Source organism: Heptranchias perlo, chromosome 20 (assembly GCF_035084215.1).
Source record: "Heptranchias perlo isolate sHepPer1 chromosome 20, sHepPer1.hap1, whole genome shotgun sequence".
Lineage (NCBI taxonomy): Eukaryota > Metazoa > Chordata > Chondrichthyes > Hexanchiformes > Hexanchidae > Heptranchias > Heptranchias perlo.
The window spans coordinates 19,387,907-19,412,303 of NC_090344.1; the positions used below are offsets into that span (position 1 = coordinate 19,387,907).

The 24,397-nt window shown below is 43.4% G+C and overlaps 5 non-coding genes and 1 pseudogene across 5 annotated transcripts; 1 reads left to right on the forward strand and 5 right to left on the reverse strand.

Moving 5' to 3' along the window:
* Window positions 1-16,698, reverse strand: part of LOC137335955 (zinc finger protein 271-like) — a 47,744-nt pseudogene extending 31,046 nt beyond the window's left edge.
* Window positions 2,903-2,976, reverse strand: trnat-cgu (transfer RNA threonine (anticodon CGU)). Its single transcript has one exon. It is a non-coding gene; the product is annotated as a tRNA-Thr (tRNA).
* Window positions 7,413-7,501, forward strand: trnap-agg (transfer RNA proline (anticodon AGG)). Its single transcript is given in 2 exon segments — window positions 7,413-7,448; window positions 7,466-7,501. It is a non-coding gene; the product is annotated as a tRNA-Pro (tRNA).
* On the reverse strand, window positions 12,452-12,533 carry trnas-gcu (transfer RNA serine (anticodon GCU)). Its single transcript has one exon. It is a non-coding gene; the product is annotated as a tRNA-Ser (tRNA).
* trnat-agu (transfer RNA threonine (anticodon AGU)) lies at window positions 15,928-16,001 on the reverse strand. Its single transcript has one exon. It is a non-coding gene; the product is annotated as a tRNA-Thr (tRNA).
* Window positions 16,699-22,240: 5,542 nt separating the features above from the next.
* trnav-cac (transfer RNA valine (anticodon CAC)) lies at window positions 22,241-22,313 on the reverse strand. Its single transcript has one exon. It is a non-coding gene; the product is annotated as a tRNA-Val (tRNA).
* Window positions 22,314-24,397: the final 2,084 nt, after the last annotated feature.

Below are 24,397 nucleotides of genomic sequence, written 5' to 3' on the forward strand. Positions count from 1 at the left end.
TTCGTAGTTGAATCCCTGTTTTAATCACCATGAATCAATCGATAACTTTCTATTTCAGACTGAAGGCGATGTTGACGTGGTTACCGAGAGACAGTCAAAACTTTAATAAGACTTTTATGCTTTGAATGTGATTATTTTTTTCATTTTATAGACTGCATCTTAAGAGTGGGATTAAAAACGCAGTGGAGTCGTTGTTAAATTTAACATTAACTGGCAATTGTCGCTCTTTATCACAGGAATGCCCGAACTGGTTCTCCGATCAAGATGAAAGTAACGCAACGAGGAACATCTGATACAACACGAAAGGCATCGGGCTATGACAAAAATCCCCACCGTTTTGCTTTTCCAAAATAAAGGGTGTGAAATTTATTCTCTGAACATCGGAACAGTCTGGTCTCGCTCACTACAGAAATCTCCATGTCACAGCGAACCAGCTCTCCTGCTGCGAATGCGGCCTCCCTTCGGGCCTTTCGGGCCTTGTCTGTCAAGGAGAATTGTAATTACCGTGAAGCCAATGTTCCATTCCTTTATATGATTCATGTGCCTGATTCCCGACCGCAGGGTAAATGGTGGAATATCAGCCCTGCTCAGCTGGCAATGATTCCGGTACATTTTCTTGATTCCAAAACATGCGTTGAAACCCTGGAACTTTGCGGCGATGAATCCTGAGGAAAAATAAAATAAGGGCTCGAACAATCAAACTTTCACGCTAACGGATAACACCGCCGAGAACAGGTGAAGAGATCACCTGCTCAACCAATAATTTACTGGGCTAAACTTTGAGATTGCAGCGACCAATATAACAACTGTCTACAGTCAGTGAAAAATGAATGATTAAAGCTTGTAGGAGTGAAAATCCAACCAGCCGGTCTTCACTCTGAAACCAGCAACTATGAAGAAAAACATGCCGGAGAAATACTCGATTTCAGTGCGGTGACACTGGGCCAGAGTAAAGTTCATTCAATATAATTGACGAGTGGCTGGAGGGTGGATTTGGAACTCCTGACCGATTGCACCACGCATTTTCCAGATCTGCTTGGATCACCAATCCCTTCAGTTCATCACTGAGAGGGACAATTCGATTCTCGGTTTCTTTTCACTGACGATTGATGAAATTTTACAAATTGGAAGCGATCAATATCAAATGTAAACACGCCACCGACATGCTCACAGATGCAAAGCGGCCACACTCTGCTTCAGTGAGATGAAAGTCAAGAGCGATTTCACGGTCGAATGCAATGGCTAACACAATTCATTCAACGAAAGTTCAGGTCGTTGAGGTGCCTTTCAAGTCCTGATTGTTTCTATTGAACTTCTTCCCAAAGCATTTGAGATTCACGTGGGACGATTTGGGGACGTTATTTTCTTTTGTGCAAAAGTTTCAACTGCAGTTCAAGATCAAAATTCCTGGGACGACAGTTGTTCACAATTTATCGGTGCTGGGACCACTGCTGTTCACAATTTATCGGTGCTGGGACCACGGTTGTTCACAATTTATCGATGCTGGCACAACTGTTGTTCACAATATATCAGTGATGGGACCACTGTTGTGAACACTTTATCAGTGGTGAGACCACTGTTGTTCACAATTTGTCGGTGCTGGGACCACTTTTGTTCAAAATTTACATTCATGATTTGGACACGGGAATCGGAAGTTCAATTTCAAAGCTTAGGGACGACACCTAATTGCGAGCTGTAGTTAATACAAAGAAAAATGCGAATAATAAAGGAATACATTAGTAAATTTGCAGAATGGGCGTGTAAATGGCAAATTAATTGCAATATTTATTATATACTCCCTTGCCTTCCCCCCCCACTAAATGCATTACCTCACACTTCTTCAGATTGAATTGCATTTGCCACTTTTCTTTCCACCTGTCTGCTCTATGGATATCTTCCTGCAGTCGACAGCTTTCCTCCTCACTCTCAACCACAGGAACAATTTTTGTATCATCTGCAAATGTCTTCATCATGCCCCCTACATTTAATTCTAAATCAATGATCTGTACCATGAAAAGCAGGGACCGAGCACGAAGCCGCATGGAACCCCACTCGAAACAGCCTTCCAGTCACAAAAGCACCCGTCGACCACAACCGCTTGCTTCCTGCTACTCAGCCAATTTTGGATTCAACTTGCCAATGTCCTTTGGATCCAATGGGCTTTTACATTTTTGACAAATCTGCCCTGTAGGACTTTTTCAAAAGCCTCGTTAAAATCCATGTTGACTCCATCAATCGCGATACCCTCATCGATCCTCCTTGATACCTCCTCAAATAATTCAATTCAAACGACCTTCCCTTCACAAATCCACGCTGACTGTCCTTGATTAATCCGTGCCTTTCTAAATGACGATTCATACTTCAGCTCGAGTTCAGGCTGACTGGCCTGTATTTACTCGATCTCTCCCTGTCTCCCTTTTTCAACAATGGTACAACGTTAGCAATCATCAAATCCTCCTGCACGACACCTTTTGCCAGGGTGGATTGGAAAATGATGGTCAGAGCCTCCGCTATTTCCTTCCTTGCTTCTGTTAACATCCTGGGATATATTTCATCTGGGCCTGCAGATTCAGGTCGAGCGATTTGAGGACTTCTTTTTCCTCTTTGCAAACGTTTGTCCCGCAGGTCAAGATCACAAGTCTTGGTCCAAATTAGGATGTCTTCCGGCTTTGAACCTCAAATCGTGAATTATACCCCGATCCCAACGAGCCGAGAAACAAGAACGTGTCCTTAAATTAACGTGTTACAGACACATTCTCTGAGAGGTCTGCTGTGGAATGAAAGGGCGTTTTTGAACAGTCATTCTGTTATCCGTTTCCTCCTGAAACCTGAACAAATCCGAACACCACATTGTTATTTTGTCGCTTTATTTCATAAATTAGGTAAAATAACGAGCTGCACAAGGCACTGCTGGGAGTTGAACCCAGGATCTCCTGTTTACGAGACAGATGCTTTAACCAACTAAGCCACAGCGCCAATTGATGACCAGGGGCCACCACCTCCTCACTAATATCTATCAGCGACACTTCACTGTTGGGGGTTCAGGCCGTTTTGTCTCTGTCCATTTCGCTTGTCCGTTCACCTGTGCATCCCGACACTGACTGCATTTCTCGCTGAGTTTATCTTTGTGTATCCTTCAGTGCGTTGATACATGGATGATTATGTGTGATTGTATTTGTGACATTAAATAAATCAGGGCTTCAGACAATTCTCGCTCTGACATTGGAGAACTATTGAGCCGAACTTTCCAGCGGAGTGTTGTTTGTTGTGGTGCTGAAACTAAAAAATCGTGAGAGGAGCAAAAAGGGAAAAGGAGAAAAACTTATGATTTAAAATTAGGACAACTCTCAAGGTTTTTACGAGTATATTAAGAGAAAGAAGGGAGGCTGAGAGTAATGTGGGCTGCTTAAAGACAGATGGAGGTGATATTGTAATTGAAAATCAGGAAATGGCAGAGTTGCTCAATTTTTACTTTGCATCGGTCGTCACAGAAATTGATGACGCTAACATAGAAGAGACCCGAGGAAAACTGTTCATAAATCAAGGGGATTCAGTTTAAGTAAAATGATGGCAATGGAGAAAATGAGGAGGCGGAAGATAGACAAATCTCCAGGAGCTGATGGTTTCCACCCCAGGGGATGAAATGGAACAGGTGAGGAAATTGTACATGCTTTAGTCATGATCGATCAAAACTCTCTTGATTTAGGAATTGTTATTTAACGAAGCGCATCTTGATTGGAGGCTTGTGTTTGAGAAAGATCTCGAAGTGATAATTGAGAACAATTTTACAACACCAAGTTATAGTCCAACAAATGTATTTTAAATTTGGAATTTAAAATCAATTTGTTGGACTATAACGTGGTGTTCTAAAATTGTTTACAATTGTCAACCCCAGTCCATCACCGGCATCTCCACATCATAATAATTGAGAGACCGAAAATAAAGCTGTTTGGCAGGAGCGCTGATGCTGTCGGTTGTTCGCTGCTCTCGTGTTCCACAATTGTTAAGCGTGCGTTACTTATTTATAGCAGTATGGGCTCCAGAAATGACCAGGTTGTAAGTTCGAGCGTCTTCGAAAACAATCAAATCTTTTACTCCGAACATTTTGATCGGAGTTCAAGGTAGAAATGGTATCTTCCATAACGCAACTTGTTAACAACCAGTCGTTTTTACAATACGCTCTTGTGGGACAAACGTATGGAGGTCAACAATCGACTTCTTAGTTTTCCCATGTGGGAAATTGGGTTCCTCTGGCCTACCGTCTTTCAATAGCAAGTGACAGTTTACTTGTTCATATGGGGAGAGGGGGCTTTTCGCGGCAGCTCATATGGCAAAGGGGACGGTACAAGATCTTTAAATCTAAAGAACCAAACAAACAATTCTTCTATTCTTTAAACCGATATTCATCGGTTGGAAGTTTCGTGTTGGGAAAATTTGGAAGAGAAATATGCTGCCTGGTTTCACTGTGTCACGGGTGAAATTATTCAGCTTACAGATGTTAATGCGCTGAAAGGTCGAGAGGCCTTTTCCAACTCCCGTGTGGGACAAGTTCAGCTTTTAAGCCACTGGGTAAAGTGCTATTTTAATTGCTGCTAACGAATGACACGACATTTGGCACAAACAAGAAGAATTGCAAACTCACGAGTTCAATGTTCATGTTTCTTACCTCTTGTTCAACAGAAACAAGGATTCTCCTCAACACGTTGCTGAGAATTTTATCAAACGGACCTCACCCTTGCTCGACGACTGCAGGGATAATTCAGAGATCTCCCATGAATATGTACGATGGGAGCTTATGTAGTATCGAGCCTGGGTAGCTCAGTCGGTAGAGTATCAGACTTTTAAATTGGGCAGTGAGCTGAAGGTCCAGCGTTTAACTTCCTGTCCAGGCTCCAAATTTCGGAACAGCTGGCAAGCTGTGACTTTGTAGGGGGACCTGAGATGTGTTGTCAAAGTTTCGATAGTATCTTGTTTCCCAGGGATGGGCAGTAATGCGCCGTCTGAGGCGGTTCCCGATCAGGAATTTAACTTTACTGTATTAGTTCACTGTATTAATTTCGCAAAACTCATTCAACTCTGTAAAAAAGACGAATACTTGTTCAAATCGCCATTGATCAACCTGTAACTTTCTGTTTCCGGCTGAAAGAAATGCTGACTTTTTTTATGCGTTAATTCACCAGGCCGAATTTAGGGAGTTCAGAGGAGAAGTGAAAAAGGAAATGAGAGGCAAAGAGAAATATGACTATAGACTGACGGCCAACATAAAAGGGAATCCAAAAGACTTCGACAGGCATGCAAACAGTAAACGGGTAGTCAGAGGAGGGGTGAGGCCGATTCGGTACGATAAAGGAGATCTGCTCATGGAGGCAGAGGGGATGGCCTGGGTACCAAATGAGTACTTTGCATCTATCTTTACCAAGAAGCTGCTGCCAGAGTCTCAGCAAAGGAAGTTATCGTTGAGATGCTAGATGGTCTAAAAATTGATAAGGAAGAGGCACTTGAACGGCTGGCTGTACGTAAAGTAGATAAGCCACCCGGTCCGGATGGGATGCATGCTCGGTTGCTGAGGGAAGTAAGGGTGGAAATTGCGGAGACACTGGCCATAATCTACCAACATCCTTAGATATGTGGGTGGTGCCAGAGGACTGGAAAATTGCAAAGGTTACACCCTTGTCCAAAAAAGGGTGTGCGGCTAAACCCAGCAATTATAGGCCAGTCAGTTTAACCTCAGTGGTGGGGAAACGTTTAGAAACGATAACCCGGGACAGAATTAACAGTCACTTGGACGAGGGTGGATTGATCAGGGAAAGGCAGCACGGATTTGTTAAAGGCAAATCGTGGTTAACTGACCTGTTAGAGTTTTTTGATGAGGTAACAGAGAGGATAGATGAGGGCAATTTAGTTGATGTGGTGTATAAGGACTTTCAAAAGGTGTTTGCTAAAGTGCCACATGGTAGGCTTCTCATCAAGATTGCGGCCCATGGAATAAACGGGGCAGAAACAACATAAATGCAGAATTGACGAACAGACGCAAACAGATTACTGGTGAACTGTTGTTTTTCGAACTGGCGAGAGGTGTACAGTGGCGTTCCCCAGGGATCAGTGCTGGGACCACTGCTTTTCTTGATATATATTAATGACTTGGACTTGAGTGCACAGAGCACAATTTCAAAATTTGCAGATGAAACAAAACTTGGAAGGGTAGTAAACAGTGATAAGGATAGTGATAGACTTCAAAGGATATAGACAGGCTGGTGGCATGGGCGGAGACGGGGCAGATGAAATTTAACGCAAAAAAATGCGAAGTGATACATTTCGGTCGGAAAAACGAGGAGAGGCAAAAAAAACTACAGGGCACAAATGTAAAAGCGGTAGAGGAACAAAGAGGGGTTTATGTGTACAAATCGTTGAATGTGGCAGGGCAGGTTGAGAAAGTGGTTAAAAAGCATACGGCATCTTGGGCTTTAGAAATAGATGTATAGAGTACAAAAGTATAAAAGTATAGAAGTCAGGATGAAACTTTATAACACACTGGTTCGAACACAACTGAAATTTTGTGTCGGGTTCTGGACACCGCACTTCAGGAAAGATGTGAAGGCCTTCGAGGGGGTGCAGCAAAAAATACTATCATAATTCCAGGGATAAGGGACTTTACTTACGTGGATAGACCGGAGAATCTGAGGTTGTTCTCCTTGGAACAGAGACGGTTTTGTCGAGATTTGATAGAGGTATTCAAAATCATGAAGGATCGAGGCATGGAAGATGGAGAGAAACTGTTCCCATTGGCGGAAGGGTCAAGAACCAGAGGACATAGATTTAAAGTGATTGGAAAAATAACCAAAGGTGACATGAGGAAAAACTTTTTTACACAGCGAGAGGTTCGGATCTCGAATGCACTGCCCGAGGGTGTGATGGAGGCAGATTCAATCATGGCCTTCAAAGGGGAGCTGGATAAGTACTTGAAAGGAAAAAAAAATGCAGGGCTTCGGGGAAAGGCAGGGGAGTGGTTCTAGCTGGATTGCTCTTGCAGAGATCTCGCACGGACTCGATGACGCGAATGGCCTCTTTCCGTGCTGTAAGCTTTCTATGATTCAATTCTATGTGTCGGTTGCAATGCAAAGGGAACAGAGCGTGCCATAAATCGATACGACTCTGAGTATCCTCACAAGCAATGTATTTTAAGAGCAACTAATTCTGAAACGTCTTACTTGATAACTCAAGTCGTGCACTTGAAAGCAATTTGGTAAAGGGAGACTAATATTGGTGAATGGAAATAGTTGGTGCACAACTTGATATTGCTGTCCACCCGAACAGAAAACGAGATTGAATGGATCGAAGTGGTCTGAAAGGATGGTCGAGCGGCTGTGAGACGCAACCAACTTTTACACTGGCTGCACAACTAAAGTAACAGCGGCTCGTTGGTCCAGGGGTATGATTCTCGCTTAGGGAGTTTCATTGAGTGATATGCGAGAGGTCCCGGGTTCAAATCCCGGACGAGCCCGCATGAAAAGTCACCAATTGGCTTCTCACATCTTTTCAGTTTTGCTGTTGGTGGAACTGAATTATATCCAGAGGATGTTTGAGCTCCAGTGGACTGAATGCCGAAGTTTCGTCGACCCAATACACATGAAGCAAATAAAATGTCTCAAGGTGATGAGGAGATTGAAACTGAATTTGGATTTTTCCCAATTCAGGCGGATATTAGATGACGGGATAGAAAGCCACATATCCAAGCTTGCCGATGACACCAAGATGGGCAGCATTGTAAGCAGTGCAGATGAAAGCATAACATTACAGAGAGGCATTAATATAATAAATGAATGTGCAAAATTGTGGCAAATCGATATGAATTTCGTCAAGTGTGAGGTCATCCACTTTGGACCTAAAAGGATAAATCAGAGTACTTTCTAAATGGTTAAAAGCTCGAAACAGTGGAGGTCCAAAAAAAATTAGGGGTCCATGAACATACATCATTAAAATGTCATGGACAGGTACAAAAAATAATCAAAAAGGTTAATGGAATGTTGGTCTTTATATCCAGAGGACTAGATTCAAGGCGATAGGCATTATGATACAGTTATACAAAGCTCTGGTTGGACCACACCTGGAGTATTGCCTTCAGTTCTGGGCAACGCACCTTCGGAAGGATATGTTGGCTATGAAGGGAGTGCAGCGTCGATTTACTAGAATGTTGCCTGGACTCCACAGTTTAAATTACGCGGAGAGATTACATAAACTCGGGTTTGCCTCGAATTCAGTCGATTAAGTGCTGATTTGATCGAACATTTCAAAATATTAAGGGGAACTGATGGGGTAAATAGAAAAAAAAAGATTTCCGCCCGTTAGCTTGTCGAGGACTCGGGGAAGCAGCCTAAATATTAGGGTCAGGACTTTCAGGAGTGAAGTTGGGAAACACCTCTGCAAGCAAAGGGAGGGAGAAGTTTGGAATTCTCTTCCGCAAACGGCAGTTGATGCGAGCTCAATTGTTAATTTTAAAACTGAAATTGATAGATTTTTGTCAACCAAAGGCATTAAGGGACATGGGGCTAAGGCGATAATATGCAGTTAGGTTACATATCAACCAGGATCTCACTGAATTGCGCATAAGGCTCGAGGGGCGAAATAGTATACTTTTGCTCTTCAGTTCCTCATTGTTACAGAATGATCCTGCATTGTATCGGGAATCGAACCAAGGTCTCCAGCGTAACAAGTAAGAATTCGACCCCAAGCACCATCAATGCGCGCGTTTGTAACAGCAGCATGTGTCCATTTGGAATCCGATCTGAATGAACATGCCGTTTACAGCTGCGGTGGCCGAGTGTTTAAAGCGTTGGACTCAAAATTCAATTGAGGTTTTCCTGCCCAGGTTTGAATTCTGCTCGCAGAGCTACTGTTTAAAGATCACTTCAGTGCTGAAATAGATTAATTGGAGTTAATTGACCGCATTTATCTCTCTCCCAGAATGAGAGATTCTCCAGCGAGGCCGGTGCTTTTAACTTGTGTCAAATCTTCTCTTGCAAGATTTCAAGACCCGAGAAGGAATCTCTCCCAATCTGTAACATAAATTCTGCTAGTTTGCAAAACCTGACATTTATACTCTTTATTTTCTTTGCATGCATCTCTCTATCTCTCCATGTCTCCGTCTCTTGTCTCTCTGTATTGTCCACAATGGGCTTCTCAGGATTCCTTGAACGGCGATGGCTGATCTAACCTGCAACAATAGCAGAGAAGGGTAAAGAAAAAAAAAGACTGAGACAGCAGGAAAAGGAGAGGTGCAAACTTGCTGATAAATTCGTAGCTAATGTTTCCACATTCATGGCTCTTCACTCTCATCGTGAATGAAAGCAGCAATTTGAGTAAAGTGTACTTATGGTGGAGTGTAAACTATGACGATGACGAGACAGACGACAATGTCGTTTCAGAGTAATTCATTCTGTAAAGTGTTACTTGATAATACAAGTCATACATTCAAAACTAATTTGATAAAGAGAGACTAATATTATTGACATGAAATAATTAGTGTAGAACCTGATATTGCTCTACATGGTATATCGTACAAGAAAGGGAGATTGGACGGCCATAGTGTGCTGAAAGGATGGCGGATCGGCTGCGTGGCAGCGAAATTTTACAGGGGCTGCACGGCTCTGTAGCCAGTTGATCTTTGGATCTGATTCTCGCTCAGGGAGTTTTACTGGCTCAAATCCCGGATGACACCTGTTGTGTCCCCGTTTTTGGTCAAAAATCAGCAATTGGCTTCTCACATCTTTTCAGCGATGTAAAAGGCAGGTTTGACTTATCTCCAGCAGAGCTTGTTTGAACACCAGAGGAAAGAATGCAGAGGGTTTGTTCACGAAACACACGTAGACGAAATGAAGATACTTTTTCAAGAAGTTGTACAGATTGAAGCCGGAACATGAATTTATCCCAATTCAGGCGATCTCATGGGTACAGAATACAAAAAGGTAAAGGAAGCTGCATTGGCCTGGAACCAACCCCTGGTTTCCCGCCGGCAGGCGAGGATTCCACACTGAGCCACCAATGCACACACGGCTGCAGGCTGCACGTGTAGCGTTCGATACAAGTCTGGAACATGCAGTTTGACAAAGTTCCTGTGATAATCCTGCGCAGTCTGCTCGACAGCCGCGTGCTACCTGTGGGTGACCAAAAGAGTAGGTCAAGCATGGTCTTGAAATTCACTGGGGGTTCGAAATCACTTCACACCGCCACTGTGAAATGCTCAAATAAATAAGAGCTGTCGTTACCAGGCAGTGTTTACTTCTCTCAGAAATAAAGTTATAATCCAGCCCTACATACACCTCTAAGATTTCACGACATTCGATGAATTTCCTTTAAGCTGCAACTTAAATTCTGCTCAATCACAGAATTGGAGATTTCTACTATTTTTCTTTGCATGTATCTCTCTATCTCTGTCTGCGTTTCTTCACTTTCGGTGTTGCTCCCCAATGGACTTATCCGGCTTCCTTCAACGGCCAGGTCTGGAAACCCGGGATGGGAAAAGGCTGTCGGATCTTCGTCCAATTGTTGGATTTCGACGGGATGAGTTTTGCTATTTTCCGTCTCCGTTTTCGGAAAATATAAACCGAGATGGGATTTCCCCTCCTCGGGTCCCGTCACCTTCGGGTAATGGGAATGAACCCGATCTATCACTCGGTCTTAATATCTGTATTCTCATTGTTTAACAATAAAATTACAGTTATTTTCAGGACACATTTTAGAAATTAACACATAACAGACTTATTCGAAAACTAGAAGCACGTGGGGTTAAAGGGCAGATGTTAACGTGGGCAAGTAATTGGCTGAGGGATAGGAGGCAGAGAGTAGTGGTGAACGGATGTTTTTTCTGACTGGGGAGAAATATGCAGCGGAATCCCCCAGGGGTCGGTATTAGTATTATTGCTTTTCTAGTTATATATAAATGACTTGGATGTGGGAATAGAGAGTACAATTTCGAAGTTTGCGGATGATATAAAAGTTGGCAACGTAGTAAGTAATGAGCAAGATAAAATCAGACTTCAGGAGGACATGGACAGACTGGTGAAATGGGAAGTCACGTGACAGATTCCATGGAGAGGCAGTATAATCTAAATGGAACAATTTATGTGGGATTCCAAGAGCAGAGGGACCTGGGGGTTCATATTCATAAAACAGGGTAAGTTGATAAGGTGGTTAAGAAAGCGTATGGGATACTTCGCTTTGTAAATAGGGGCATTGAATATAATAAAAAAGGAAATCATACTAATCCTGACAAATCATTTCTTAGGCCTCAGCTGAAGTATATTGTACAGATCTGGGCACCACACTTTAGGATGAAAAGGCATTGAAGAGAATTCAGAGCAGGTTGACCTGGATGATACCAGTGATGAGGGACTTCAGTTATGTGGAGAGATTGGAGAAGCTGGGATTGTTCTCCTTACAGCAGAGATGGTTAACGGGAGACCTAATAGAGATATTCAAAATAGTGAGGGTTTTTGAAAGAGCAAGTGGGGAGAAACTGTTTCCTCTGGCAAGTGGGTCGGGAACCGGAGATCACAGATTTAAAATAATTGGCAAAAGAACTAGAGGGGAATTGAGGAGAATTATTTTCACACAGAGGGTTGTTAAGATCAGGAACGCACTTCCTGAAAGGATGGTGGAAGCCGATTCCATGGGATCATTCAAAAGGCAATTGGACATAATTGAAGAGGAGTAATTTGCAGGATTATTGGGAAAAGTCTGGGGTGTGGGTCTAATTTGGAATGGTCTTCGAAAACGCCGACACTGGCACGACGGCCGAATGGCCTCCTTCTGTGCTGTAAGATTCTATGATTCTATGATTACCTTCTGAATCATTGCAATTGAAGCGATTCAGTGTTGAGCAACGAAGAAAATTATAACCGTGATATTCGGCTTCTCCATTCCCTTATGAATATCGCAGCTTACAATGTCCAGGCGGGGGTGGGACTGAAAGGGGGATAGAGTGCGGAGATTGGAATGGAAGTCCAGCAGAATGAACTTGGTCTCATTAGTTTTTGTTATTTTTCCTACCAGTTGCCCGAAGCAGGCGGTGAACCTTCTTCTCGAGAGAGGATCGTCATTTCAGTTCAGAAGGAAAAAGGTATCAAGAAAATCGGGTAAAACGCACACAGAATGATCCGGGACTTACAGCACACCCCTTTTAAACAGACACAGACACGCAATGATCCGGACATAAATCATAATTATGGTGCATAGGTTTCTCTCACGTTGACCATAAGATTTACTCTTTTTACAATGACACCAATGTACACTCTGATACTTCGCGACCATACAATCTCAACACCGTCCTGGAAGGAACTGTTGCTGATTTCAGCAAACAATGCACAACCCTCCGTCTGCCGTTTCGAGAAGGATGGGACTTTGACCAGACATTCTGGGTTGACTGAATGAGAGAAACAAAACTTAAACACAATAACGACGAGGATGGGAGTCGAACCTACGCGTGCACAGCACAACAGATTAGCAGTCCATCGCCTTAACCTCTCGGCCACCTCGTCGCATGGAGAAAAGCGTGAAAGCCCCTTTATTCAAAATGAAAATACTGGCTCTGTTGCCAACCTGAAATAGAAACTGTGAATGTGCATTTCCTCAGCAGGTCAGGCAGAATCTTCAGACACAGAAACAGAGTTAACGTTTCAGGTCGATGACCATCACATGAGTATTCCAACTCACTCAACTTGCGCCTTGTAGATGGTTGAACGGCTTTAGGGAATTCGAAGGTGAGTCAATTGGCGCAGAATATCCAGCCTCTGACCTGCACTTGAAGCCACAATATTTATGTAGCTGGTCCAGTTAAATTTCTGGTTAATGGTGACCACGAGTATGTTGATAGTGGGGGATTCGGCGATGTTAATACCGAATACCCACAGAAGAGATTTACTGTAAAGATTCCAGGGATGAGGGGTATAAGTTTCATGGATAGATTGGAGAAGCTGGGGTTGTTCTGCTTGGAACAGAGACGGTTACGAGGAGATTTGATAGAGGTATTCAAAATCATGAAGGATCCAGACAGAGGAGATAGAGAGAAACTGTTCCTATTGGCGGAAGGTTCAAGGACCAGAGAACATAGATTTAAGGTGTTTGGCAAAAGAACCAAAGGTGACATGAGGAAAAACTTTTCGACACAGCGAGTGTTTAGGATCTGGAATACACCGCCCGAGGGGGTGGTGGAGGCAGATTCAATCATGGTCTTCGATAAGGAACTGGATAAGTATTTGAAACGAAAGAAAATACAGGGCTGCAGGGATAGGGTGGGGGAGTGGGTCTATCTGGATTGCACTTGCAGAGAGCCGGCACGGACTCGATGTGCCGAATGGCCTCTTTTGGTGCTGTGACCTTTCTATGATTCTATTCTATTTGTGGGAGGCGATGCAAAGCGACCGGAGCGTGACGTAAATCGACCTGCTCATGTCCATTCCCTGATAATAAATCCTAGTGTGATGCAAAGAAGAAATTCATAATTATGGTGCATATCTTTTATATTATACTGACTATAAGAGGTACTCGGTTCACCAGGGCGCCATTGTGCACATTGATTGATACTTCGCCGAGATCACAACTTACACTCCCAACTCCTCCGTCTAAGAAACAGTTGGGTGGCAATCCAGACTCTGCTGAATTGTGCAAACAGGTGTAAACCAGCAATACGGAAAAGCACTTCTTGTCAAAGAAGGGTTTTTGGTGAGGCGGCCAAAATGAAAAACTCCACAAATTCTGGCAGCAGTAAGATTCAAGCCCACATAATTCAGAGATGGAAGCCAGCATCTTAGACAGCGAAGTTACTCACGCACATGGCAAATCCTTCAGTTCTGATGATTCAGGTCACAGAGCTGAAACGTTCCCTCTGGTTCTTTCTCCACAGGTGCTGCCTGACCTGCTCAGCGTTTTTAGCATTTTCTGTTTTCATTTTTGTGATTTCACAATGGCTGTTTTCCTGAAAACACCCAATTTGACCCAAGGACGCAGCTCGCACTTTACTTTCCCCACGCGCTTTAAAGTCTGCCGTTTCGGAACAAAATCCCCTCCGCGCCGAGCTTTCAAAGGACCTTTCGCTCACGGCCAATCTCCTGTAATCGACACTTTTTCACCATTGCCGCTCATTTCATTTCTCCTCATTCCTTTACAATCGGACATTTCCACAGACCTATTAAGATCAAGCGGAACATTTCCGACTTTCCTGCACCGCTCAGATTGCTGGAAGTGCAGCTTTCATCCGTCTTTCGCAGCTATGTCGCGCCGCCCGTCTCTCCCGCAAATCAACTGCTCGGGGAAAAGCGCGAACGACCATGGAAACAAAACCCAGTTCTTCAGTTAACATCCCCCGTGTCACAAGATACCCCGTGGAAATTTCACGGAAAAGTCTGCGCTCTCCTTCCGAATGCCAGCCCTGCTTTCTTTGAGCTTGTCTCTGGAGCAGATCGAAATGTATCGACTGGTTTCAAGGCACAAATGAACATTGATGCGAACGGGACATGTGCCCCCGAGAAACCGCGGTTGATGTCGAGCAAACTTCAAGGCGTAAGAATGTGAAAGTGAGTGTTAGAGTAGGCAAGGCCGCAGCAAAGTCTCAATGAAATGGACCATGATTGTAGAAGGAAGAAAAAGCTGGAGGCAGCGGCGGGTCTGAATTTTGGATCATCCAACAGAGACACATTTGAGAACAAAAACAGGATACAGACAAAGGTGCTGGGGCAGAAAGAAAAAGCACGAAATAAGAGGAATGAAATGAGAGTGAAAGAAAGAATGGGAGAGAGGGGGTGAAAGGAAGAAAGAGAGAAAGAAAGATAGAAGGGAGAGACAAAATCAAGCGTGCAATACTCAGCCCGCAAATGGGCGCTGCTCCCAATCGGCTACACTTCGCCCCACAGACCCTCATCCCATTCACACCATCCGTCAATACACTGTCAATGCTGTGCAGTGAAACAGAGAGTTTAAAGGTATAAAGACACACACACCGTCCTACAATACACTTTCAATGCTGTTCAGTGAAACAGAGAGTTTAAAGGTATAAAGACACTCACACCGTCCTACAATACACTGTCAATGCTGTGCAGTGAAACAGAGAGTTTAAAGGTATAAAGACACTCACACCGTCCTACAATACACTGTCAATGCTGTGCAGAGGGACAGAGTGTTTAAAGGTATAAAGACACTCACACCGTCCTACAATACACTTTCAATGCTGTGCAGAGGGACAGAGAGTTTAAAGGTATAGAGATACTCACCTTTTTTTTTCAAAAGTAGCACATCCCAGGAATAAGAGAGAGCGTGGGTTTGCTCTCCTGGTGTAGCTGAGGCTTGTCAGTCAAGAGTCCCCTCCTCCCAGTATTGGCTGTGGAGGAAGTACAGTGTAGATTTAATGGAATACCTTCAGCCTGACCGAGGTTATTCTGACTGGCCAGTAATTACTCGATCTACACCTTTCTCCCTTTTAAACAACGGTACATCTTTAGCAGTCCTCCAATCCTTCGGCATCACACCTGTAACCAGGGAGGATTGGAAAACGATGGTCAGAGCCTCCGCTATTTCCTTCCTTGCTTCTATTAACAGCCTGGGATATATTTCGTCAGGGCCCGGGGATTCAGGTGGAGTGATTTGGAAACTTTCACTTTCCAGTTTTCAAAAGTTTGCACCGCTGGTCAAGATCACAAGTCTCGGTCAGAATTTGGACTACTTCCGGGTTTAAACTTCAAATCGTGAATTATACCCCGACCCCAACGAGACCAGAAACAAGAACGTGTTACAGACACATTCAATGAGAGGTCTGTCTGAATAATGAAAGTGCGTTTTTGAGCAGTCATCTTGATATCTTTTCCCGCCTGAAACCTGAACAAATCCAGTGTTATTTTGTCGCTTCATTCCACAAATTAGGTGAAAATAATAAGTTGCATAAGGCACTGCTGGGAGTTGAACCCAGGATCCCCTGTTTACTAGACAGGTGCTTTAACCAGCTAAGCCACAGCGCCAATTGGTGACAACTTATTCACACCTCCTCTCAATAACATCTATCAGCGACACGTTATTGTCTGTTCGGGGTTCAGACCGTTTGATTTTGTCGATTTCGCTTGTCCGTTCACCTGTGCATCCCGATACTTCCTGCATTTTTTCGCTGTGTTTATCTTTGTGTATCCATCAGTGCATTGATACACCGATGATTATGTGTGCTTGTGTTTGTTACATTAAATAAATTAGGGGATCAGACAATTCTCTCTCTGACAGTAAAGAACTATTGAGCCGAACTTTATTGCAAAGTATTATTTCTTGCGGTGCTGAAACTAAAAACCGGAAGAGGAACAATCAGGGAAAAGGAGAAAAACCTGTGAGGGAAAATGAGGACAACAATCAAGATTTTTACCAGTACATGAAGAGAAAGAAGGGTGACTAAGAGTAATGTGGGCCCTTCAAAGACAGATGGAGGTGATATTGTAATTGAATATCAGGAAATAGCAGAATTGCTAAATATTTGCTTCACAGAAAAGGATGAGGATAACATACCAGAGACACGAGGACAACTGTAAATAAATCATGGGGATTCAGTACAAGTAAAATAATGGCAATGGAGAAAATAATTAGATTAAAGATAGACAAATCTCCAGGACCCGATCGTTACCACCCGAGGGGACTAAGAGGAATAGGCGAGGAAATTGTACATGATTTCGTCATGATCGTTCAAAATATCTTGATTCAGGAATTGTTCCTTTGATTGAAACATTGTCAATGTCACTCCATTATTTAGGATGGGTAGCAGAGATGAAGTTGGTAATTATAGTCCCATTAGTCTGACGTCCGTGGTGGGGACGTTACCAGTATTCGTTGTTAAGGAAGGAATGCCTGAGCACTTGGATAAATGTGAAGTAATCAGAGAGAACCAGCATGGATTTATAAAGGGTAAGTCAAGTCCAACAAAGCTAGTTGAACTTTTTGAAGATATATCTAACGTGGTAGATAATGGAGTGTCTATGGATGTTATATAATATTGAATTCCAGAAGGATTCGATAAGGTACCACAGAAGATACTGTTAACATAAATGGGAGCGCGTAGAATTTAAAGCAACCTATCGAAACGGGTTGGGAGTTGGTTAGAAGGTGGGAGGAAGAGACCCGGTGTATAAATGACGTAGACGACGGAATAGACTGCCGCATATTCTGGCGATTTGGAGGAGGGGACCGAGTGTAACGTATCAAAATTTGCAGATGATACAAAGATGGGAGGGAAAGTAGAGAGTGAGGAGGACATAAAAAACCTACAAGGGGATATCGACAGGCTGGGTGAGTGGGCGGAGATTTGCAGATGCAATGCAATATTGGAAAATGTGAGGTTATGCACTTTGGCAGAAAAAAATCAGAAAGCAAGTTATTATCTTAATGGCGAGAAACTGGAAAGTACTGCAGTACAAAAAGATCTGGGAGTCCTCGTGCAAGAAAGTCAAAAAGTTAGTATGCAGGTGCAGCAGGTGATCAAGAAGGCCAACGGAATGTTGGCTTTAATTGCTAGGGGGATTGAATATAAAAACAGGTAGGTATTGCTGCAGTTATATAAGGTATTGGTGAGACCGCACCTGGAATACTGCATACAGTTTTGGTCTCCATACTTAAGAAAAGACATACTTGCTCTCGAGGCGGTACAAATAAGGTTCACTCGGTTAATCCCGGGGATGAGGGGGTGGACATATGAGGAGAGGTTGAGTAGATTGGGACTCTACTCATTGGAGTTCAGAAGAATAAGAGGCGATCTTATTGAAACATATAAGATTGTGAAGGGGCTTGATCGGGTGGATGCGGTAAGGATGTTCCCAAGGATGGGTGAAACTAGAACTAGGTGGCATAATCTTAGAATGAGGAGCTGCTCTTTCAAAACTGAGAGGAGGAGAAACTTCTTCACTCAGAGGGTAGTAGGTCTGTGGAATTTGCTGCCCCAGGAAGCTGTGGAAGCTGCATCATTAAATAAATTTAAAGCAGAAATAGACAGTTTCCTAGAAGTAAAGGGAATTAGGGGTTACGGTGAGCGGGCAGGAAATTGGACATGAATTTCGATGTGAGGTTAGGATCAGATCAGCCATGATCTTATTGAATGGCGGAGCAGGCTGGAGGGGCCGATTGGCCTACTCCTGCTCCTATTTCTTATGTTCTTATGTTCTTATATCCACCATTGTCGCTGACACCAAGTTAGGTGTCACAGTGAATATTGTAAATGGGAGCATAGGGAAACTGAAAGATTAAGTGAGTTGGCAAAATTGTGGCAGATGGAGTTACATGGAATTACAAAGAATGTACATCACGGAAACAGGCAATTCGGCCCAACTGGATTATGCCGGTGTTTATGCTGCAGACAAGCCTCCGCCAACCCCTCCTCATCTAACCGTATGTGCAGACCCTTATATTCCTTTCTCCTCCATGTGTTTATCTAGCTTCGCCGTCAACGAATCCATGCTATTCGCCTAAACTACTCCTTGTGGGAGCGAATTGAACATTCTAACCACTCTCTGGGTGAATGTGTTCCTCTTGAATGCCACATTGAATTAAATAGTGACTACCTTATAATCATGGCCCCAATGATTTGGAGTCCCCGCATTCACAAGTGCAAACACCTTATCTACATCTAACCTATCAAACCCTTGCATAATCTTAAAGTCCGATATCAGGTCACCCCTCAGCCTTCTCTTTTCTATACAGAAGAGCCCCAGTCTGTTCAAACTTTCAAAATGGGCAAGTGTGAGCTCATCTACTTTGGACTGAAGTAAGATAGATCAGAGTATTTTCTAAATGGTGAGAATCTAGGAACTGTGGATGAGCAGAGAGATTTTGGGGTCCAAGTACAGAAATCGCTAAAAGCCAGTGGAATGTTAGAAAAATGAATTTACATGTCTCATGGCATGTTGGCCTTTATTTCAGGGAAACCGGGATTCAAAGGTGGGAAGTATGTTACAGATAGAAATCCCTGCTGAGACCCCATTTAAAGTATTGCATTCAGTTCTGGGCACCACCTCTCAGGAATGAAATATTGGCCTTGCAGAGGGTGCAGCGCAGATTCACCAGAATGATACCGGGGCTAAAATGGTTAAATTATGAGGACAGGTTATGCGGAGGTCGGTCCTCATTTTTCTCTTATGGATCCGGCCCCATCCGTTTACTGTGGACGGGAGCGCGTCTGATACTAAGTCAGTCAGAATCGGATGCAAATCACATCACGGTCACAGCGGGTCTGGGACTGGCGACTGGTTTTACATTGAGTCTTTTTTAAGGGATAGACTGTACATTGTTTGTATAATAATAATAATAAGTTTGATACAATTAAGGTTTTTTTCGGTTATTTCCCATTTCCACCCTCACCAGTTTTATATAGTAACAGGTAACAATGTTTAAGGGATGTGATGTGCAGTGTTGGTGGAATCAGTGTAATTTAACTTGATACATTGAAGAATCTCTTGTCTATCCCAGGCTTTTACCTTCGGTTTAGACCCTCACCTAGTTTAAAATCGGTCACTCACTGATATAAATAAACCAATAACAACCCCGAAACCTCAGCGGCTTTATTTGTTCCGATAATTAGTGACGGTCGCAATTTCCATTGAAATTACAATCGGCAAATCCCAGAGGCTGTTTCGGGTTTGACAAACTGTGAAACAGATTGTTTTAAAAGCCGAAAAAAGGGAAAACCTGGTGGTAGATATAAAGTTTTATACATTATCTCTTTCTGTTTCAGATTTACAATTTCTCTTTGTGTGTTGCTGACAGGAGCGGCTATAATGGAGCCCAGTGACTGGGTCATGAGCTGCACTGAGACATTGGCCTGTGTTACAGACTGGCTCGTTGGACCTGCTCATTTCGACTCATCTCATTGTCAGGAACGGGAAATTACTGAAATTGAGGCTGGTGAATAACTGCTCGAAATACCAATCCTCTCCACCACTGGGGACTGAATCTTCCGACAAACAGAGATTTTCAATCGTGCAAGTTTCATTCACCTATTCTGCTCTTCGTTTCCCTGATCTGATTGGTGCGCCTTTCCCTTCAATTCAGGACTGATAGGAAAAACTCGATTTTACAGTCGATTTTCGGGTCATGACGTATAGTGATATTTCAAATAATTGAAATCGACCTTTATCAATCCCAATATCGTCACCTACACGTTTGACAAACGCAAAGCGGCTTCAATCACGGTTTTGCTGACACAACTCGTTCAAAGATACTGTCGGTAATTGGAGGGTCTTTCAAGTCATGACACGAACGTAACGGTTCGCACTGCCGTTTTCCCCAAGACACTTCAGATTCATGTGGAATGATTTCGCTTTGGGGGTTAAAACCATTCCCTCTTCACAAATCCGCGTTTGACCCCGTGTCTTTTAATATTTTTGATAACCGATACCAAATCGGTTTGCCCCGTAGTGTACATTACTTTTTAAATATTACAGATAAGCGGAGCACTTGAGCTGTCACAGCTGTGACTTTGACTTTTCTCCGTCTCCTCTTGATCTCACCGGCAACTGTCACGAACCACAATCTTCTGTTACACTTCTCCATCAGAAAGTTCCGAGCCTCGGTTTTCAAATGAAATAACGCCCATCTCTTCAATCAACGACATCCCAGGGAGAGTTTCCCAGTTTCGTCTCACACTTTCCCCAAATCCTCCTTAAAGTACCATCAAAAGTTGTCCCTAAGTTAATAATAATATAATTAAAAGTTCTTATCTTCTGGGGTTTTGTTTCAGATTCCATGGCTTTTAAAGGCCACTGCGGATATTTATCGAAGTGCATCTTGATTGGAGGCTTTTTGGAGAAATCGGAGAAAGATCTCGAAGCTCTTGTAGCGCAAGCGGTCAGCGTGCGGCACTTTTATCATCTTCAGAAATGCCCAGGTTGTGAGTTTCAGCCTCACCGAGAACAGTCGAACATTTTACTCCGAACATTTTGACCGGAGTTCAAGGTACAACTGGTATGTTCCGTCACGCATCTGCTTCTTCGTGTTCCCATGTGGGCACTTGGGTTCCTCTGGCCTACCGTCTTACAACAGTCGGTGCGAGTTTACTTGTTTACAGGGGGAGAGGGGGCGATTAGCGTCAGCTGATATGGCAAAGGCGCCGGTACGAAATCTTTAAATCTGAAGAACCAAACACACAATTCTTATTTTCGTTAAGCGGATATTCATCGGGTGGAAGTTTCGTATGGGGAAAATTTGGAAGGGAAATCTGCTGCCTGGTGTCACTGTGTAACGGATGAAATTATTCAGCTTACAGATGTTAATACATGAAAGGTCGAGAGGCCTTTTCCAGCTCCCGTGTGGGACAAGTTTAGCTTTTGAGCCACTGGATAAAGGGTTATTTTAATTGGTGCTAACGAATGAGAAGACATTTGGCACAAACAAGAAGAATTGTAAACTCACGAGTTCACTGTCCATGTTTCTTACATCATGTTCAACAGAAACAAGGATTCTCCTCAACACGTTACTGAGAATTTTATAGAAGGGATCTTCAACTCATTTCGACGTTCACGAAGGATAATTCAGAGTCCTACCATAAATTTGTACAATGGATCTTTTTCGTATATTGAGCCTGGGTCGCTCAGTCGGTGGACTCTGAGATTTCTATCAGCGGCTCATGATTTGAGTGTGCAGAAATCAAATCCTTGTTCAGGCAATAAACTTTGAAACAGCTGGCAAGTATCTATGTTTGCGGGACAAATGATGCCTGCGATGTGTTGTCAAAGCTTCGGTGGTATATTGTTTCCCAGGGATCGGCAGTATTGCGCTGTCTGAGGCGGTATTTGCGGCCTTCCGCCAGCAACCTGTGATTGGAGGGAGCGGGGCCGGACAGGCGGCCTGAATGTCGTTGCTGTCGTGGTCTCACTCAATCCGGGAGCTGGGGAACATCGAACTTCGAAAAACGGATGTGTTTGTTGCCGCGGCTGCCATGCTGTTTAGAACTATAGTTATTAACCGAGGCAGCTCTTCAGGGTCTTTTAAAAATCTCTCACAAATCAACTAAAACCAGTCGCAATGAGTAGCTTTGAGAGGAGATTTCTGCACAGGCAGGGCAGGAAACTGAAGTGAGGGAGAGATATTTTCGGTATCTGTGTAATGTTTGAGTGTGTGTCGAACTGGACAGAGAAAGGAAAATATACCGGTTCTGTATTTTATTCATATTTCACGACAGAGTGAAATCTTGCGTGTTTTCATATTTATTGATTTTTAGTGGATGACGTTTTGAAAATGTTTCCGCCCGGTTTCGAACCGGGGACCTTTCGCGTGTGAGGCGAACGTGATAGCCACTACACTACGGAAACTCTGCTGTGCAAACGGTTATACGAAATGCTCGGAAGATAGTTGCCGTCTTCAAATGTTCTCAGTGCTGGGAGACGGGGCCGGGTCCCATTCAGGGGATTAAGTTTTACAAAATAGTTTGTTGTATTAATTTCGCAAAACTCATTAAACTCAGTAAAAAGACGAATAGTTGTTCAAATCGCCATTGATCAACCAATAACTTTCTGTTTCAGACTGACGGAAATCCAGCATGTTTTTCATTCATTCATTCACCAGGCTGAATATGGAAAGTTCAGAGGGGAAGTGAAAAAGGAAATGACGGGCAAAGAGAGAGTGTGAGAATAAACTGGCGGCCAACATAAACTGGCATGTAAACATTAAACGGGCAGTAGGAGCCGTACTCTGATAAGGGACCATAAAGGAGAGCGATTCATGGAGGCAGAGAGGATGGCAGAGATATTATATGAATACATTGTATACGTCTTTACCAAGGAAGAAGATGCTGCCAGAGTCTCAGTAAAGGTAAATACAGTTGAGATACTGAATGGGCTAAACATTGATAAAGAAGAGGTACTCGGAAGGCTAGCTGTACTTAAAGTAGATAAGTCACCCGGTCCGGATGGGATGCATCGTCGGCTGCTGAGGGAAGGAAGGGTGGAAATAGCAGGAGGTACTGACCATAATCTTCCAAACAGCCACAGATACGGGGGTGGTGTTCGAGGACTGGAGAATTGCAACCGTTATATCCTTGTTCAAAAAAGGGTGTAAGGATAAAGCCAGCATCTATATGCCAGTCAGTTAAACCTCAATGGTGGGGAAACTTTTAGAAACGATAATCCGGGACAGAATTAACAGACGCTTGGACGACTGTGGATTGATTAGGGAAAGCCGGCATGGGTTTGTTGAAGGCAAATCGTGTTTAACTAACATGATAGAGTTTTTTGTTGAGTTAACAGAGAGGGTAGATGAAGGCAACGCAGTTGATGTGGTGCATATGGACTTTCAAAAGGTGTTTGATAAAGTGCAGCACGGTAGGCTTATCAGTAAGATTGAGGTCCATGGATTAAAGGGGGCAGTAGAAACATGGATGCAGAATTGGCTAAGGGACAGGAAGCAGAGAGTAGTGGTGATTGGTTGTTTTTTGGACTGGAGGGAGGTGTACAATGGTGTTCCCCAGGTGTCAATGCTGGGACCACTGCTTTTCTTGATTTATATTAATGACTTGGACTTGCTTGTACAGGGCACAATTTCAAAATTTGCAGATGACACAAAACTTGGAAGGGTAGTGAACAGTGTGAAGGATGGTGACAGACTTCAAGAGGTTATATATTGGCCTGTGGCATGGGCGGACAAGTGGCAGATGAAATTTAACACAAAAAATGCTACATGATACATTTCGGTAGGAAGAACCAGGAGAGGCAATATAAACTAAAGGGCGCAACTCCAAAATGGGTATAGGCCCAGAGAGATCTCGTGGTTTATGTGCACAAATCGTTGAAGGCTTCAGAGCAGGTTGAGACTGCGGTTGAAAAGGTATACGGGATCCTGGACTTCATAAATAGAGGTATCGAGTAAAAAAGTATGGAAGTCATGATGAACCTTTATAAAACACTGTTTCGGCCACAACTATGGTATTGTGTCCGGTTCTGTGCACCGCAGTTCAGGAAAGATGTGAAGGCCTTACAGAGGGTGCAGGAGAGATTTACTAGAATGATTGCAGGGATGAGGGAATTTAGTTACTTGGACAGACTGGAGAAGCTGGGGTTGTTCTCGTTGGAACAGAGAAGGTTGCGGGGAGATTTGATAGAGGAATTCAAAATCATGATGGGTCTAGACAGAATAGATAGAGAGAAACTGTTCCCAATGGTAGAAGCGTCGAGAACCAGAGGACATAGATTTCAGGTGATTGGCAAAAGAGCCAAAGGTGACATGAGGAAAAACGTTTTTAAATAGCGAATGGTTAGGATCTGGAATGCACTGCCCGAGGGGGTGGTGAAGGCAGATTCAAAGGCAACTGGATAAGTGCTTGAAAGGAAAAAAAATGCAGGGCTACAGGGAAAGGGCGGGAGAGTGAGACTAGCTGGATTACGATTGCGTGGAGCCGAAT